Raw genomic sequence first — 21,287 nt, 5'->3', positions numbered from 1 at the left:
CTTATATTCTTTTATATTCTTAAAATATATGTAAATATAAGATTTGTCACCAAAAATCATTCAATTTGCTAAAACAGAGAGAAAGTTGTGGCCAAATTAAGAGGTAAAAAAAAACGAAGACATCCCCAACAACAACACATAAGGGTTAATGGCGCACAGACAGGATACAAACACCACTGCCAATGTACCTTTTTATTTCCTTTAAAACATATTTCGGCATTTACAGAATTCCCATTGAATGCAGGAATAATTGCTTTGTTACTAAAACAATCCATTGGTAAGTACATAGTATTTTGTTTTTTTATACATTTCTTGACCACATCACATGGTTTTCATGCATACTTGCTGAACAAAACAGCAAAAACCAGCCTAAGCTTTTTTAACAAAATTGATTTTTAATTTTTGTCTTTATAAAAATATATTTACCCTGTGATATGATCATGGCAGATAAATTTGTGTTCCGCATACAACCATCATGACAACATTGCATTTACATTTTGTCCACTGTGTGAAAACAAAAAACAATCATTAGCATGAACGGTTTAAAGATTCAACAGAAGCAGCTACAGTTTTTTAATTTTATCAAAAGTGGACTGATCAAGAACAAGACTGCACAAGAACTTCACTATGCTAGAATAACCAATATATTTTTGTTTAAACTATTAATTTGTAATTTAGGCAATATCACAGTGCAACCCAGTATCACGCTAAAGCGTGTAATAGACACGCTGGTCCACTAGAGGATGCGTGTCAATGTCACGCTTTGCCTCCTCTAGGCGTGAAAATGACACGCATTTATGAGGATGATAACCAATAGGGGGCGATAATTTCTTATTGCCAACAACTTCAACAAGAGAAGCGACGCAGTGATATTGCGTTCTCTGGAGTTCCATGGGTAAGGCTTTCTTGGAAATTTGGTGATTAATGTTACTAAAATTGATAAATCCTGTGTTTATGTTAAGTCTTTGTTGCAACGTTAGCAATATAATATCACCGCTAAGGCAACAGACAGGTCAGTGCACGCGTTTGGTCAGAATCCAATTGGCTCATATTTAGGACATAATTGTGGTTCAGGTGCGGTCATTTAAGAAATCCTAAAGTTGGTGCAGCATAACATTTAATTTGCGTGTGTGGACTATGGAGTTATCTATAGTGGTTTTTACGTTACTAAGGTCAGAAACATTATTGGATGACTGTTTGATAATCAGCTAATGTATTAATCACAGAAAGCTGCAGTGACTGCATTATATTATGTTGCTAAACAGTTGTTCTAGCGTTTTTAAACCAGTAGTTTTATTAATTTCGCGCGGAATGCAGTGCGTGAAATAAGCTCTAAATGAAAAAATAACCGATTTAAGTAAATAATTGTGTTCATTGTAAATCTGCTCATCTAAACATACAAGGCGGAACCAATCGATCACAGAGATCGATCGCTGCTGACACCGTGAGCAGCACTTACATTCAGATTACAATAATATTTCACATTATAAGTGTTTTTATATCAAATAAATGCAGCCTTGGTGAGCAGAATAGATTTATTTAATTATTTAATATTATTTATATAATATAATTAGGCTAGTTTGTGCAGTTACATTTATGTCAATTGATCGTTAGAAGGGATTAAAATTGATTGTTATGTTCTGTAATTGTTGTTAATAAATCTGTCAAAAGAAAGTGTGTAAAAGTTTGACTACAGTAACCATATCTAACCAAGCTTCAAGTACCAAGATAATTATTTCATTTATTTCTCTGAATTCAGAATTCAGAACTGTTCATTTATGCAGTTTATGCTTTATTTATAGGTAGCATAACGGTTACCTTTTTTTTTACAGTTCTGCATATATAATATGACAAACCTAGGAGACTTTGCTGTAAGAGAATTAATCATGTTTTTGTTTTCTTTTCTCAGGTCCGGTCAGTACCCACCACCCTTCCCTGTTAACATCACCCACAGTTTATACTTTTTCTTAGAAAACCAACGGCTCTTTTAAGAGCCACTTCAATAGACCCTTTTACAGCCCACGTGATCAAATAGCCTGCGTGTGCATTTTGGCAACGGAAGTGATGTTATTTCTCAGTGGTTCTAACGTGTAAGCAACTCAGAAAGTTTATTAAAACGATTTCCCCACATCAAAACGTCTGGTTGTAGCATTTGGTTGCACTAATATAATATACGTATATGTATTTGGCCATCTGCTAACGTATTCTATCCACTCCACTATAGTACACGGTACACGGTTTAACCGCTTTCTCAACTTCTTATATTATCTATTGATTTTCTGTGTTCTCCTCTACATCTTCTCATGTAAAGCTGCTTTGCAACAATTAACACTTGTGAAAAGCGCTATATAAATAAAATTGAATTGAATTGAATAGAATTTGGTAACTGTGTAGAAGATAAGTCAACTTTTTAAACTAACTTTCTCTGTCTGTGTTGCTTCACTGCTGATTCTTGCCGTGCTTCCGTTGCCAAACTGCGTGCACATACGTTGCCACGTCATCATTGTGTACAAACAGTAAAAGGGTCACTCACTCACTCACTCACTCTTTCGCAAGCTTCTCTGTTTTCAAGTAAGTATTGTAATTTTATTCTTTTGTTTTTCTTTCATTTTACTCTCTCTCTCACTGTCCAAAACACTTAGCCTATGCCTCTTTCTCTGACCAATGTAGTTTTGTTGAAATGGCTGCTGAGCAAGACAGAGGGAGAGCAAAGGATGTTATTTTCATAGCAGACATGCTTCTTGCTCAAATCAAGGTGAGTATATTTGTTGAGATTGTGTTCTTGCAGTATTGTGATAATTCTAAAGTGTGCGATTTAGAGTGCAATAATTGTGTGAACTGCTCAAGAGTTGGCTGTATTTCAGTATTACCATACAAGGCACACTTTCTTTTATGCAAGGCAGAGGAACCCAAGGGCAAAGCAACAGCCATTAAAGGGAGTACATTTAATGTCAGATAGGTGGAGAAAATGCTGAAGGAGGTCCACTACTAAAAAGAAGCAGAAGTGAAGAGATACAAAGCTTCAGCTACAGGTATCCATGTTCTACCAGATTATTTGTGATTTGTCAGCCTCATTTTTTCTAAGCTATATTACTGTGCCCATTGTTAATGCTTTCTCACAAATTATTGAACTTCTGTTTTCAGTCTGTTTATTGCCTACAGTGAGACCTGCACATTTCTGCACTTGTGATCATGCAAACATCCAGTGTAGAGCACTTCACCTGCCCGGCATGTAGACCCAACAATGCTCGCTCTTTTCGCAGATGGCAACAGAAAAACCTCAGACCTTTACTGCAGATGAGACCTTTCCTTTCTGTCATGCATGCCAAGGCTCATTCAACCAAGTGTCAGGTAATGCATATTCTTTATCGTACCATTTGAAACTGTATTTGTATTACTTATTAATACACTGTAACTGTTTATGGTTGTAATATAGGTGTCACACATTTGTTAGATAATCTGGCAAAAATCAGGAAGGTGCTGGTACAACTGCAGTTGAGGAGGTCGAAATGGTCAACAGCTACCTGTCTCGTTGTGGCCTCACAACCAAGTATCTAATTGATGCCTATTTATAATATTTTAGGAAACCTGTCTTTATTTTTTCACTTTTTTATTCTTTCTGTCTAGTACTTTGAGATTGCATAAGAGTAAGCTGTAACTGTTCAAAGTACATAAAAAATTGGCATGTAGTTCTCTCTTAAATTTTAAACTCAATTGTCAGTTTCTGGATTAATTGAAATACCACAAGCATTAATGGGACCTTTCTTCCTTCATCACATACATGTCTTGTTAATAGCCAGGAATGACATGCTAACTGTCCATGCTATTGGGTGGAACCAACGGAAGCAAGAAGGCCTTCAGCATTATCCAGCAGATACATCAAGGTCTTATATTATGACTGAGTTATATAGACACAAAGATTTTTCTCACTTTTAAAGATTGCAAGGACAAACATATTTTTATGGCATTCTTTCAGAAAGGCTGAGTCTCAGAGACGGGAAGATTTGAGCAGTGAACTGGGGTGTCCTGAGAACATTGTGAATCAGTGGGTACAAGATGTCAGACAAAAGGCTACTGATGGTAATGTATTTTATGGACATTATTGAAATTGGTTTACAATATTGCAGTGTGATAATCAATTTTGTAACTGAGAATCTTTGCCATGTATAAGTATTTAAGTAAAGGTATATCCTGTTTTAATCGCAATAAACTTGTGTCCTTGTAAACTCCTTTGAGACATTAATTTGATTTGGGACATGTACAGCCTAAAAGACATCATAATCCTTTACTTGTATTATTTTTTTTTTGCTTTAGGATTTGGTAGGTACCAGATGTGATGACCTACATAACCTTCAGAAATGAATTGAACAAATGTTTCTTAGTCTTCATCGAAAAGCCAGCCTTTGTAATCACACTGGTATGTTGATAACTCATCTAAAACATTTAGTCATTTTTGTTGATTGCAGTTATACCAGGGGTATGTTGAATGCTGTATTCTGATTGGCTGAGAAATGTTCTGTGGGTATGCATTAATTTCTGATAACTGCACACCTAACTTGTCAAATGTCTTAAAAATAGGCACCAGAGCAATGTTTGTGGTAACTGTGGTATAAGAGGAATAATTGACTCCAGTCCTTTGAATTATTTGAAAATAATGCACACCCGCGGAGCATCCAGTTTGCGTCGTGCCTCATTGCACCAAATGTGCTTTTGCACCAAAAGTGCTTTTGAGAGAAACAACAGATAAAGAACAAACATAATATTTTTTGTCTGTACTTTTAAATTATTGAGTGACACAATTACATTATTCATTTTAATTTTACTGCTACTCTGAAGATTTAGTCCATTATTTTTCATTAGGGTGATGTTGAAACTAGGTCTTCAGCAGGCTTACACCACATGTGATATAAGGAGAACTATTTAAAGGCTCATAAGCAGCAAATAAATTTTTCTTATATAGATATAAAGATAAAGGGAGACAATCTTTACTGTGTGAGTGTTTCTTTTTAACCTCTCATAGCCGACTTTCTGAATCAAATATTTTGCACCCTGCACCAGATTATGGGCTGTACATGCACTGCTTTTGTTTTGCTTGCTTTTCAGAATATACCAGTCAAAATTGTGTTTAAGATGTTGTTATTTGTGTGACTTCAGAAATCCAGCAACACCCTCACCAAGAAGATTTTTTTTGATGTATACATGTCAAAAGTGCACCTTCAAGAAGCAAAGATCATTGTGATAAGGGAGATGAGACACCACTGCACCGCACCTATCTCAGAAGCCTGGCTAGGAACATCAGGAAAATGATATCAGAAATGTCTTCAGGCAAAACAGTGGTAAGACGCTACCTTTTATTACCATCTTGCAATGATGCATGCCATTGGTTTCTATAAATAAGGTTTACAAAAGTCTCAAGACACATGTTAGTTTCACATTCTGAAATCAAGTTCCTTTGTCATTTGGTGATAAAAATCACAGATAATCTAGATGATTAGACGCACTGAATAGCAAATACGACAATAAAACCCCACTCATTTTTAGATCCTGAAGTGTTACGTTATAGTTTTCTTGTGGTTGGATCTTAATGATCTGTAGTTCTTTACATAGAATAGAAACAAAGAAAATCAAGAGACAATGAAAGCATGGCAATTGTTGTATATAGTTACGAAAGGAGTACATGGAGGTATTTAAATTTATTTCCTAATAGTATAATGTAATTAGTAATACTAATGTGAAATCTTTAGGAATATAATTGGACCTTCATAATGAAAGCAGTATTAACATAATGTACAAAATAAGCCTCAAGTAAAACCTCTAAGTATTTTCATGCATCCCTTCAATTTTTTCCTTTTAGGCAGTTTAAGTGAAGAGTGTCATCGCTGGCTACTGTGTCGTCTTCAGAAAAGGCTTGCAGATGTAGAGAAGAAGTTCCAAGTTTGCTCAAGTTACAGCCAGGCTTTAGGACGATGTTCTTCACTCCCAACCCTGGAGAGCCGGTGTCCTGCAGACTTTAGCTCCAACCTTAATCGAACACACCTGAAAGCTAATCAATGTCTTCATGATCTCTAGAAAATCACAGGTATGCGTGTTTGATTAAGGTTGGAGCTAAGCTCTGCAGGACACCGGCTCTCCAGGATTGGGAGTGAAGAACACTGCTTTAGGACCTAATGCTGTTTCTCTGCTGGAGGATGAGCCCGAGGAGATACTGGAGGACCACGAAGAGCTGGATTATGAGAGTTCAGATGACATTTTGGATTTGGAACTCTGAACTGGTGTATGCATTTAGACTGTGTGTCACACTGAACTGCAGGTGTGTTTCATGGAAAACATAAAACTATTTGGAAATGTAATGGATGTCTGATACAGTGCTTTTATTTTAGACAACCGTTTCCTGCAGTGTGTAAGCAACATTAGCCTCATAGATTGATGGGAAACTACTGTTAAATAAGTTTTTGTATGATAATCCATATCTCCGTTTACAAGCAGCAGGTTAGCTATTAGGTTTCCCTTCCACCTCCGATGTTTCACAGACTACTCCTACAGTCAACTGTGTTGCTACAACTTGCAAATGCCACAATCCTCTTGCAGTGGTTACTTCACCAAACTGTGCCCATATCATCTTGTCAACATAATGACATTTACTGTAGAAAAATGTGCAAATCTATTTTGCCTGTGTTACATATGTTACTATTATTGTTATATAGTTTTATACTGTATCAAGTTTTTTTCACAGTGATTGTGGATACTTTTGGAGTGAACTAACTGTATGTCATTAGATGAAATACTTTCCATAAATGACTGCTCAATAGCCTACCCATATTTGATGCATGAGTTAATACTGTTGTTACCTTTTCAATGAAAGGAAATGTTTTACAATGCCATTTTCTTGAGGTAACTATTAAACTGTTTCATATATGTACCTGCAAAATTGTTTACTTTTCCCTGTTTTGAAAATGAGATGTAAAACTGCTTTATTTATTTATGCCTTAAAAATATATGATAGTTTAATACAGGGTAAATTATAAAAACTTGTTAATTACTTAGTATATACAGTTGTATTATTTATGGCATAGTTGTTATAATCAATACAAGTTTTTCATTACACTGCTGCATAACTTTGCTCTAGATAATAGTAGGGTATTAACACTAGACAGTTCAAAGATAATTAACTTTTAAGTTATGTATACTATCAATACATATATTTACATATAGTATGTGTGAATGCTTTTGGTCTTTGATTAAATGCTTGTCAGCACGGGAAAATGCTTTGTAAATAAAGTTATTTTTATTATTTGCTGTGTTTTCTGTATTAAAACCTAAAAGTTAGACATACTAAACTTAACCCAAAGAAAATGAATACAATAGGATAATTGGAGACCCTAAAATTTCTCTGGAGTGTTGTTTCTATTAGTAAATCAGTGATGGTGACCAGTCCGACTTGAGGGTGTAGCATACACTGCGTAGCCCAGCCAAACAGATAAGCAATGGATGGATAGAAATAAATAGCCAGCCCCTAACATTTAGTGCCTAAATTTCAATCTGAAACACAATTATAAATAATGACATTTTAAATGATTTCTTAGCAATATCAGTATCTTTTTCCCCCAATACGTTTACCTTACTTAGGCCTATATGTGTCTGTGGTCAGGCTGTTAGCTTAGCAACTAGCATGAACTCGTTTGAATTCTTACAATATGTTTTATTGTTTGGCAATAGCATGTCTGTTAGAAAGTCACTTTATACTATAGTTCTTTTGAAAAGATGTAAACAATAGGCTACTGGTCCAGAGGCACTTCCTGTTTCAGTTTGTGACTGTTATTTCACACATAGGCAATATCATTATCTTTAAGATGTTTGTTTAACTTTTTGACTCAGTTCTATATGTTCTGTTGGTTGTAATTTATCCCAACATTTATCTAGTGTTAAAAAACTGAAACAGGAAGTGCTTCTGGACCACTGTTTACATCTTTTGAAATGGTCTATTTACAACCCTAGTTTGCAAACCTAAGAACTACATATTTAACAGTCTATATTACACTGCAACAGGGAAATTATTTGTATAGTGTTTTTCATGTCTGGAATATTAAACCCTAATGGAAAAAACAGCATAGACCAGCATAATTCCCATGCTGGTTTGGTGCTTGTTTAGCTGGTCACCAGCATACCAGCCCCAAAACACAACATATAGCATGCTGTTCTTGCTGGTATGACCTGCATGGGATTGGTGCTGGTATGCGATGACCACCAGCACCAACCCAGCATGGGAATTATGCTGGTCATCAGCAAACCAGCACCAAAACACATCATTTCCCTGCTGGAAAAAAACAGCATACCAGCATGAGTATGCATTTAGGGTTATGCAGAAGTGAAGCACAGTAGTGTTGTCAGAATTAAAAATTATACATGACAGCAAAGTGAAATTTAATTTGTATCACGTTTTGTGATGCTATCTATTAGTGATCACACCAAACAGTACTCCTCATGATGGAAGAGTTCAAGGGCTTTGTAAAACAGTTGGTCTCATCATTGTAGTCCCTTTCCTTTTCTGAATGATGAGACTCACATATATGCATCATTTTTATAGTTCAGATGTCAATATATCAAAGCAAAGCAACTGTATATTTGGTTTAGTCCTATGACAATTTCACTCTGCCCACTCAGCCCTTGTATCACACATTTCAAAGACATGAAATGGTCCAGTGCATTTGTCAGACATAGTATTCAATTCCTTAATGAATTTTTTTCTTATTTGAATCAAACACTACTGTGGGCCTCATAACAGTGTCATTATAGATGGCCCTCAAAGCAGCAACAGTTGAGGGGGGCTGATCACATCCCAATTAGCTTCAAGTAATGTACTGCAGAACTCCAGTGTCCATCCTCTTAATTTTATGTCTGTCTGTTTGGGCTGTGCACATATGGGTAAGTGGTTATTTTCAGAATCATCATCTAATTTAAAGAGTTATTATATGACACACTGATGTTTTAAAACTTTTCTATTGCTCAGAAGTTCACAATGCATTTGGCAACATTTAAATGATGGTGTGATTACTCAACACCTTATGTATTGTTGGTTTATATACTGAGACTATTTCTGGTGCACTTATGTATTGTTGTTCTTGTGTTGCTCTTAATGCTACCTCATTTGTAAGTCGCTTTGGACAAAAGCATCTGCAAAATTATTAAATGTATAAACAATTACTTATTTCCCACCATCAATCTTCAAGTAAAAAAAGCTTTGTATAGAGTTGTCTATCAACATTAAAAATTAAGGTGCTCTAAACCACATCATTTCCATTGCTTGATAGATAAAATGTGTAGGTAAAATATGTGATCAATTAGAATGGATGATTGATTTGTTTTTAACAACACAAGACAGGCAGAACTAAATATCTTGTTTCTAGAAACTAAACCGTTTTACTATAAATAATACAAGGATCAGCAGCTACGGATGTTTTTTATTCTCTGAGCAAATACATTTTATGTTGTCTTGAATGTTCACCAAGTAGACTTTTTAATAAATAGTGTGTGTGTGAAAATAAAGAAACCAATAAATTCCTCAATGTTTATTGAAAAAAGTAAAGTAAATAGACTCACTGTACTTAACATCATTACATCACAGTAGGATATAACATCGATTAAAACAGTTAAATTGACAATAATTTGGTTGCAAAACAGTTTTAACAGTATTCAGAATTAATATCCAAAAAAGAGCAAAAAAGCAAGTGAAAGGAGGAGCAATAAAAGGGTCCAGGAAACAATGGTTTGTTTAAAACATAAAAGAAAAACAAGTTACACAGAGAAAATAATAGTGCTTCTTATTGTATCAGGTCCCCAAGAAGATGCCGAAGCACTAACAAGTGTCCCCATCCGCCACCCACTCCAATGGCCACTTCTTTTATCTGTAACACAAAAAGAAAAAAATGCAATTACATGTTTGGTTGGGCAAATAAACTGTAGACACATTAAAGGAGAACACCACAGTTTTTCAATATTTACTATGTTCTTACCTCAACTTAGATGAATACATACATATCTTTTTTCAACGCGTGCACTTAATCTTTGTACAATGCTTCTTGAATGTGTTAGCATTTAGCCTAGCCCCATTCATTCCTTAAGATCCAAACAGGGTTCAATTTAGGAGACACCAAACACTTCCATGGTTTCCACACTTTCCATGTTTTGTTTTGTGCCACCATACTTACTCGTGTAACTACTCATGTAAGAGTCTTTAAATATGGAAAACATGGAAGTGTTTGGTGGCTTCTAAATTCATCCCTGTTTGGATCCTAAGGAATGAATGGCGCTAGGCTAAATGCTAAAGCATTCAAGAAGCACTGTACAAAGATTAAGTGCACGCATTGAAAAAAGATATGTATTCATTTGTCTAAATTACAGAGTAAATATTGAAAATGGTGGTGTTTTCCTTTAAGACACACATTAAAACTTCAGCTGTTTTCCTAAAGCTGTGTTTTGGTGGGGTTAAATCACAGTAGGATATGCAAGTCAACAATGCAAAAGAAAGCCTTCATTGTTCTTTTACATCAATTTTGTGTTAAAGCATCACTTGACTTATTGCATTTTGTTCTGGTAACTCCAAAGAGAGGAATGTGAAGTTCACATTTAACTTTAAGACAACATATGTGATAAATGAATCACAATGTTAACATTGTTTATGTCTCAATTTGGTGTTTTTAACAATTAAAGACAAGCCATGTGCAAAATCATTATTCAACAACTTTGTCTTTAATTATATGGAGAAAATATTCCGCAGTCTAATTCCCGTAGTTTAAAATCACCTGCGTTTCCAACGTCACAAACATAATATAACCAATCACATCAACACAGTTGAACGCGTGCATCAGTAGTATGTATGCATGTATGTATGTATGTATGTGTGTATATAGTCTAAGCTCAGCAGTTATGCGTCTAGACAGTGGTCACCAATCCTGGTCCTTCAGGTGTGTTTGATTAGGGTTGGAGCTAAAATCTGCAGAGACACCGTCCCTTCAGGACCAGGATTGGTGACCACTGGTCTTAGACCATATACATGTAAGTAGATGCTACATACAGATGTTTTAGCTGTGCAACTGAGTAGATTAGCATAATCATAGATCTGCGCATACAATGTGGCAAGCAAAACTTTTTTTATATTATTATATTATATTATTTTTTTTATTATGATGTTCAAAGATGCATTTTAACTGATACAATTCTTGACTAGAATGAGACTAAAGAAAAGCACATGAGCAAGGTAAATCTATATAAATACCTAGAGACAAGGAAAGCTCATTTTGCAATGATGCCAAAATCTTAAATTTTGTCTCGACCTTATCTTCTACAAGGAGTTTAATGGGTTGACAAATCCTCAGAACTATGACTTCACGCAGGCCATTTAGTTTGGGCATACTACCTTAATTTCATTATTTGCCTAAATTTTTTTGCATGTTAATTGTGGACAGTAGGTGTTAGTGGCAATTAGATATACTGACAACAGATTAAAATTAACAGTGAACATGCCACTTCTCATTGGCATGACTGAGACGTTGTACATACCAAAGTTTGCACGGCTCCCACTCCACCTGCTTCCATTTCTGGCCCTAAAAAATAGTGGGACTTTTTTAGTTTCAAATATTTACTGTGTTTACCAATAAGTTTAAGACCATTACATCAATAACAAAACCAAAAAAAACTATATCATCCCTTTTCAACTGGAACATTATATAACCTGTGTATTGTTTGAGTTGTATTACATTTAACCTTAATAACTCTGGATTTGGCAACCCTCTTCACAGGGTAAAAATCCTGTCTCCCTGTCACATTGTGTGGGCATTCAGAATTTCTGAATAATACATTTTAGAAAATGGAATGGGAGTAATAGTCTGACATTTTTTTATATACACTCCTTAAATCAAATCCGTACTTTCCCATAGAGTGCAAGAACCACCATGTACAACAGTTTCCACACTGCAGATAAGTACTGTTCATTAATTCACAACAGACTGTAATACACTACATACTAGTGCTGCACAATTAATCGCATGTGATTGTAATGCGCATCTCGTCAGTAAATCTCGTCCTTGTTTAGTAGTAAATGGCCATCAGCTGCTTTCAGATGGAGCGCATTTACTACACAGAGCCGTAGTTCACTGACAAGAGGGGAAATATTGCATTAATAATCGCACGCGATTCATCCTACTACATAAATATCCCCTCCTGAATTTAAAGGCCATTGCTGATTCATTTAGTTAGATTGTGATCTTTTTCCCCATCAACCAATTTAAATTTAGCTTAAAAGTCATTTAACTGTCCGTTGTCAACACACCTTTCCTTTGATCTGGCCGCACTGTAGTCAGAGCTGGAAAGCCTTCTTTCACGCCATCTGTTAACAACAGAGAAACATTTAAAATGTAGAAATTATTATGAAAATTAGTCCAGTTTATAATAAAAACTTATTTTCATAAAGGCTGCACACGGTGAGCACTGGACGCAAAAGGTCTTGTACAGTCAGTAAGAAATAACGCCATCACAGTAAAGTAATCACAACAAAAAATAGCCTATTATTCCACAGCATTATAATCTCAAATAGACAGTTTATACTTGCATGGACACTTGCACGTGACTGGGCAACTGGCCAATGAAACATGATCATTAGCAGTTCCAAGTGGGCTCTAAATCTAACGCAACTAAGCCACACAGTCAACAGAAAGTAAGCAGTTTTTCTTTATGATATTATGCAATGAAATATTGTGATAAAGGTACAGAGTCAATATATATTGCACCCCTAATTGGAGCCCACCAAAACGATGTCTTAGATATGAGGCAAACACAGGCATGATTTAAGTTATGACAACAGCATTTCATGGAATTTGCCAAACACACACAAAACTGTTATTTGATTGATGGTACCTCTCGTCAAAATTCATGAAATGCTGTTTTCATTACTTAAAGTGGTGGCCAAAATGATTAGAACACCTGACAGATTATTAAACCCACATGGGCTATGACATAACATTACCGATAAAGTTCTGAGGAAATATATTGACACTATGCCAGAGAGATGTGCTGCTGTAATTGCTGCAAAAGGTGAACATACCAAATAATAAAGTTAAAAGTGGATAAAAACAGTACGACTCACCTCATCTGATATTTGTTGTGCTCAAAGCAACCATTGTTATGAAAAGTAATCATGTTTTGGAAACAACAAAAAAATCAATATTTCAGATCTGTCAGGTGTTCGAATAATTTTGACCACCACTGTATATAAATATCAATTTCTGCAACTCCTATTCCAAATGCTTTGAATGCAGGGATCCCAGGACTCTTAATTTTTATTACAGTTTCACATTACACAAAGTAAGAGTATGGTTTTTTATAAAGCTTAGAATTTATTTTCAATGCACTTCATAAAGCTCCTTTTTTGCTTACCTTTTCCAAGAGAAACTGGGGAGGCTCTTGGGGGTCCATCTGGGTAATGGGTTTCTTTTCCCAGATTGCTGCAGTGGGGTTGCATGGTGTCCTGAGGGTCCTAAAAGGGATACTGGCTGTCAAATTGGGGACTTTGGTGGTCCAATAGGACCAAACACCTAAACAATTATTTGAAGAGAAAAACGACAATAAAAATAATCATAATAAATTGCAGCCACAGTAGTAACAAGAGATGTAGACCTTACAAATGTAAAAAGTGCTTATTGTTCTACCAAACAGTAATAATTTAAAATAGAAATGTGATGGATGTTTGATAGTCTGGATGTTGACCAATTGTGCCACTTGTTCTACTGGTATACTGAAATTGTATAACTACAATATTTACTATTTACAGTGTCTACCAATTCAATGTGATAGTTAATGTTATAAACAAATGATAAAATATATGCAATTGTAAAGTTACTCTGATAGGACCAGTGTTATCACTTTTAGGGGTGGTTTCCTGGTCAGAGTTGATACTAGTCCCAAAGTAAAATGCATGTTTGAGCGTTTTAATTAGAAAAACACCTTGTACTGACATATCTTAACATACATCAGTGCCAATGTTTGGTCTCTAGATGCAGACACTGGTTCCTTGATTAGTAGTAAATCACCATCACCTGCTTTCAGATGGAGCAACATTTACCACACAAAGCGAAGTACACTGACAAGCTACACAATATTACATTTATCATCGTTGACAAATTGCCTGTGACAATGAACTGGATATTGCCTAGCTTTTCAGAGAAACACAGCTTTGTGTAGTAAATACTGCTCCATCTGAAAACAGGTGATGGTGATTTACTACTTATCAAAGAACTGACTTCACTGATGAGATGTGCAGGACAATTTCATGCAATTTATCCTGCAGCCCTATTTGCAAGCATTTGGAGAATAAAATGTCAACCCTTTAATCCACATTAGAGTTCAAGCTTAGTTTAATATCGTCTGTCGTCCTGTGTCTGGACTGGATCATCTGGTGTGTGCATTTAATTTTATTTTAGATTAAACTGACAACCAAGCAGATGGAGTTATTAATGTTATTTTATTGATACTTAAACATGATCAGCTACATAAAGCTACCTAGCTTTTAACCTCTCCCAACACTTGAGAGCAGTTGTAGCTGCAGTGATAGCTGCCCACTGTTCTGTGTGTGTGTGTTTACTACTCACTAAGATGGGTTAAAAGAATAGTTCACACTGTCATCATTTACTCACTCATTATTTTAAACCTATATGAGTATCTTTAGTCCTTTGAATGCTAAAGATGATAATTTGATGAGCAAGGATGGCAAGGATGCAGTTGACAGTACTCAGTGACTTTCATAGTATTTGTTTTAAATACTATGGAAGTCAATGAGCAACATCATCATACATTATCAAAATATCTTTTGTATTCAATAGACAAAGGGAATTCATGCTGGTTTAGAACAATGTCAGAATGAGAAAATAATGACAATGTTAATTATTTGGGTGACCTATTCCTTTAAATTGCATGGGTCACTTTCGAGCATGCATTCAACACGTGGTGTGTGTGTGTGACACATTTGTCAAAAGTCAGTTGTAAACTAAAAACATCAATCACAATCTGAGTACTACATTAGTTGAGAGAAGGCACCACATATTTACCTGTAATTTTTAATACATAAAAAAATAATCTTACCTTGAATAGGTTCTTTAATCTTTCCAAGCATGTAATGGATGTCTCAGTCAAGTGACAACGGGGTGTCAGAACCTCAGACCCCCAAGCATTTGGTTTTCTTCCAGGCCTTGACAAATACAAAACATAACAAACACGCAAAATAACATATATATGTTGTATGTATGTATGTATATAAAACAATAATCGCAATTTCATACCAGCATATCTTCCATATCTTCATCATGCACCCAGCTCTCCTGCTTCTGATCAAATTTCTTCAGTTCTTTTTTACCCTGAGCTTATGTGGCTGCTCTACCTTGCATGTGTTGCAGGTTTTGCAAGCTACATTTAGTTGTGTATGGCAGACCACACACTTTCTAGTTGTTGACCCCTGGCCTGGCATTTCTATTAAAGATAAGAGTAAACGGAAGAGAGTGAAAGAGACTTTGAGAAGTACAAAGCAGGGCAAGATTATAAAATTAAAAAGCAATACTTACTTGAGGAGAGTGAGTGAGTTGATTATTGAAGTGGCTCTTAAAAGAGCCGCTGGTTTTCTAAGAAAAAGTATAAACTGTGGGTGATGTTAACAGGGAAGGGTGGTGGGTACTGACCGGACCTGAGAAAAGAAAACAAAAACATGATTAATTCTCTTACAGCAAAGTCTCCTAGGTTTGTCATATTATATATGCAGAACTGTAAAAAAAAAAAGGTAACCGTTATGCTACCTATAAATAAAGCATAAACTGCATAAATGAACAGTTCTGAATTCTGAATTCAGAGAAATAAATGAAATAATTATCTTGGTACTTGAAGCTTGGTTAGATATGGTTACTGTAGTCAAACTTTTACACACTTTCTTTTGACAGATTTATTAACAACAATTACAGAACATAACAATCAATTTTAATCCCTTCTAACGATCAATTGACATAAATGTAACTGCACAAACTAGCCTAATTATATTATATAAATAATATTAAATAATTAAATAAATCTATTCTGCTCACCAAGGCTGCATTTATTTGATATAAAACCACTTATAATGTGAAATATTATTGTAATCTGAATGTAAGTGCTGCTCACGGTGTCAGCAGCGATCGATCTCTGTGATCGATTGGTTCCGCCTTGTATGTTTAGATGAGCAGATTTACAATGAACACAATTATTTACTTAAATCGGTTATTTTTTCATTTAGAGCTTATTTCACGCACTGCATTCCGCGCGAAATTAATAAAACTACTGGTTTAAAAACGCTAGAACAACTGTTTAGCAACATAATATAATGCAGTCACTGCAGCTTTCTGTGATTAATACATTAGCTGATTATCAAACAGTCATCCAATAATGTTTCTGACCTTAGTAACGTAAAAACCACTATAGATAACTCCATAGTCCACACACGCAAATTAAATGTTATGCTGCACCAACTTTAGGATTTCTTAAATGACCGCACCTGAACCACAATTATGTCCTAAATATGAGCCAATTGGATTCTGACCAAACGCGTGCACTGACCTGTCTGTTGCCTTAGCGGTGATATTATATTGCTAACGTTGCAACAAAGACTTAACATAAACACAGGATTTACTCAATTTTAGTAACATTAATCACCAAATTTCCAAGAAAGCCTTACCCATGGAACTCCAGAGAACGCAATATCACTGCATCGCTTCTCTTGTTGAAGTTGTTGGCAATAAGAAATTATCGCCCCCTATTGGTTATCATCCTCATAAATGCGTGTCATTTTCACGCCTAGAGGAGGCAAAGCGTGACATTGACACGCATCCTCTAGTGGACCAGCGTGTCTATTACACGCTTTAGCGTGATACTGGGTTGCACAGTATCTAGTTCAATGCTCATTAAGGCAATGTCACATAAATGTGTTCTGAACTGGAAATGATTAAATTGTTTTAAATTAAAAGCAATTTTTACCTTTAAGTCCAAGTTTAAAATGAACAGTGGCATGTAAGACTAGTCTTGCATATTTAGTTCACTCCAAAATGGTCTAGTATTGTCACTTAACTTATGCTGCTTGACTTCTCAGCATAAAAATCATTATGAAATTAATATTAAATATTTCAAATTTAGAAGTAGATATAGGCTACCCCATGCAATCTATAAGAAGTGGGTACTCCGTGCGTGCCATATACCCAGCACTACACCATATGGCATCATTGATGTCCGCTGTTAGTAGATATATAACTACTGTTATTAAATAATTATATTGTATTTCTTTGTATTTAAGTCCAAGTTTAAAAATAAAACTCTATAAACCTCTCCATTGTGAAATGGTTTATATACATTCACAATGAAGCGGTTTATAGAGTTTTATTTTGAACTTGGACATAAATACAAAAAAATACAATATAATTATTTAATAACAAAGTTATATATCTACTAACAGCGGACATCAATGATGCCATATGGCCCGGCGTTGCATTGCCCCCTCAGATCTGATTTGTGCATTTTTGTATTCATGGTTAAAATGTTCTTTTGATTTAAATAATAATTTAACCTTATCCCCATATGGGATATAGAATGTTCAGTGACATTACTGTCAGATTCAAACGTCTTTCGCGCTGAGCCAGACGGACGAGCTCAGCGCTGTCACATAGCAATGCAGTGATTTCAACCTCATAATGTTTATTTTAGATTTCAGACATTTAAATACACATAAGCACTGGTAAAACAATAGCCTACATTTAGTTTGTAAAATACACACTGATGTCTGTGGAAGCAGCAATACAAATAAGATAGTAATTTGCAAATAATAAATAAATATTATTTTAAAATAATAATAATTTGCAGACGTATGTTATTCATATCAGAGAAACACTGTGGAAGTATAAAGTTTACTTTATTGTAATAAAGGTTATAATGATACCTGTTTGAAAGACGGGGACGCGCACCTCCCTTGTGAAAATACGTGTGCAGAAGTGTACTTTTATAAAGTGTACTTATTACATAAATATAATATACTTTAAGTGTATACACTTAAAGGGATAGTTCACCCAAAAATGAAAATTCTGTCATAATTTACTCACTCTTATGTTGTTACAAACCTGTATGAATTGCTTTGTTCTGATGAACATAAAGGAAGATATTTTGAGAAATGTTTGTAATCAAACCGTTTGTGGACCCCATTTACTTCCATAGTATTCTTTTTTCCTACTATGGAAGTAAATGGGGTCCACAAACAGTTTTGATACAAACATTTCTCAAAATATCTTTCTTCGTGTTCATCAGAACAAATACATTTATGCGGGTTTGTGACAACATGAGAGTAAATAAATGATGACAAAATTTTCATTTTTGGGTGAACTATCCCTTTAAGTGTGAATTAAATACAATCTTTTCGGCGCGCGCACTGAATGCACATTAAGTGTAATTAATTTCAAATATATAATATATTAAGTTGATATAAAATGTAATAAGTTGCCTACAGGCCCGGCTGCAGGATGAAATGACTGAAGGGGGCATTTGAAATTGTTGAGGGGCTTAACTTATAGCATCAATGAATAATACTCATTGAGATCTCGCTTTGGAATGACAAATTTTTAAATGAAGCAGGAAGCAGGATTGACATGTAAATTGTATTATTATTACCGGAAAAACAGCAATATTACTGAAATAAACTCTGAGGTAAATGTGCAAAACAAGTTAACGCATTAACAAGTCTAAGCAATAAAAGTGGAAAAGACATTATTATCTCTTAAAACTTTATATGACAAAAATTATATTTAAAGGAAATGTATTTTTACAGTTATTTAAAAATGCACAAATAATTCCATATATCATTTCCTGTTTAAGAGCACATTGGTCGGCCTCGCTCTGTTATGTAATAGTTGCTTGACAGCCCTTGTGGAAAAATTAGCTTAAGTGTATTGGAAGCGTACTTTTTGTGTGCTTAAAATTTGAGAAGTGCACTTGCTGATAATATATTATAATTAAAATTAAAGACCACTTAAGTGTACTTAAATGGAATACACTGCACTTTGTAATAATATGTATTTAAGTTTAACTTAAAGAAAGTACACTTTCATGACAATATTTCTAAACACATTTAATGAATTATCATTAGACTGAAGTGACCTACCAAAGGATTTGTTAATTTAAAGTTCATGCAGTTCTTTTTTGTTGTCTGTTAAAATGTTAAAAAATAATAACTTTGAGTTTGTATGTTTTCTATGTAATTATTCAATATTGATACTTGTTTTATTCTAATTTTACAATATTAAACTAAGAGTTTTTTTTTGTATTTGTTTGGACATATACAACTCATTATTCATTTATTAAATGTACTTTTGCAAAACAAAAAATTCGATTCATAATTATTTGACTACCAAACTGTTTTATTGTCAGTGTAAGCATTGTGGTTTTTGTTTGTTTGTAATGCATTAAACTGAAATGAATACATATTTAATTAACTAGGTTTGTTTTTCAGTATTTTCAGAAGTACATAACCATATTTCACATAAAAGTAGTTAAAGTACATACTGTAGAAAGATGCATTGAAATCGCTTTACTGCACTAAAATCAAAGTTCAACTGATTGAATTTAATTTTATATTTTTGAATTTATTTGACAAATTTGTATTTGAAACATTACATTTAATTAATAGTTAGACGTACTCTTAATATACTTTAACTTATTTTTAATTTCACATTAATTGCTTGACAGCTGATTGAACAGTGCACTTTAAGTATATTTTAAAAACACTAGAAGCAATTATGAAAGTAAATATAAAGTTGTATTAAAGACCCACATAAGTTGTTGCATTTCGCTGAAAACATTGGATTTAATCCACACTTAAGTTTATTGTTAACCGACATTAAAGTGTATTTTAAGTCACATTAATTTCATGTCATTATATTGTGTAGTGCACTTTAAGTAGCCAATATTGTAAAAACACTAAAAGCAATTATGAAAGTAGATATAAAGTTGTAATAAAGTACCAATTAAGTTAACTCTTAATGGCAACTGATTACATTTTATTTCAACTTAATATATTATATATTTGAAATTAATTACATTTAATGTGCGCCGAAAAGATTGCATTTAATTCACAGTTAAGTGTATTAAAGTATATTATATTTATGTAATAAGTACACTTTATAAAAGTACATTTAAGCAAGCTTATTTTTCGCAAGGGAGGAGCGCATCTCCGTCTTTTCATTATAACCTTTATAACAATAAAGTAAACTTTATACTTCCACTGTGTTTGTCTGATACGTCGGCAAATTATTATTATTTGAAAATTCGAAAAGATTGTATTTAATTCACACTTAAGTGTATATACTTAAAGTATATTATATTTATGTAATAAGTACACTTTATAAAAGTACACTTATGCACACGTATTTTCACAAGGGAGGTGCGCGTCCCTGTCTTTCAAACAGGTATCATTATAACCTTTATTACAATAAAGTAAACTTTATACTTCCACTGTGTTTCTCTGATATGAATAACATACGTCTGCAAATTATTATTATTTGAAAATAATATTTATTTATTATTTTCAAATTACTATCTTATTTGTATTGCTGCTTCCACAGACATCAGTGTGTATTTTACAAACTAAATGTAGGCTATTGTTTTACCAGTGCTTATGTGTATTTAAATGTCTGAAATCTAAAATAAACATTAAAAAAAAAAAAAAAATCTTATTGCACATCAGGGCAAGATTTGTGTTCTTTAATAGTCTGACTAGAAACATAGCATAGCTGTCTGATGAAGGAAGACAGCTGTTGTGTTTATAAAAGTGACAATGAGCTTCAGATCTTGACTGTCATCTACAGTCCCAGTGCATTCAGAAAGTATTCAGACCACCTATATTTTTCAATTTTATGTTGCTGCATGAACAATTGTTGATATTTACACCATGACAAAGTGAAAACAGAATTTTAAAAACTTTTACAAATGCATTCAGACCCTTTACAACAACACCTGAAATTTTGTTTACCTCCCATTTGTCTTGATGGTTGATGAGATGTTTCTACATCTTAAAGGGTTCTGACGAACACAAAGGAATATATTTTGAATAATGTTTGTAACCAAACTGATCAGAAGCACCATTTACTTCCATAGTAGGAAAAATAATATTGAAGTAAATGGTGCTTCTGATCAGTTTGGTTACGCAGCAAGCTTTGCAACACCTGGATTTGTTTGTCAGAGCTGAG

This window comes from Paramisgurnus dabryanus, chromosome 6, assembly GCF_030506205.2.
Source record: "Paramisgurnus dabryanus chromosome 6, PD_genome_1.1, whole genome shotgun sequence".
Lineage (NCBI taxonomy): Eukaryota > Metazoa > Chordata > Actinopteri > Cypriniformes > Cobitidae > Paramisgurnus > Paramisgurnus dabryanus.
This window is presented reverse-complemented; position numbering follows the sequence as displayed.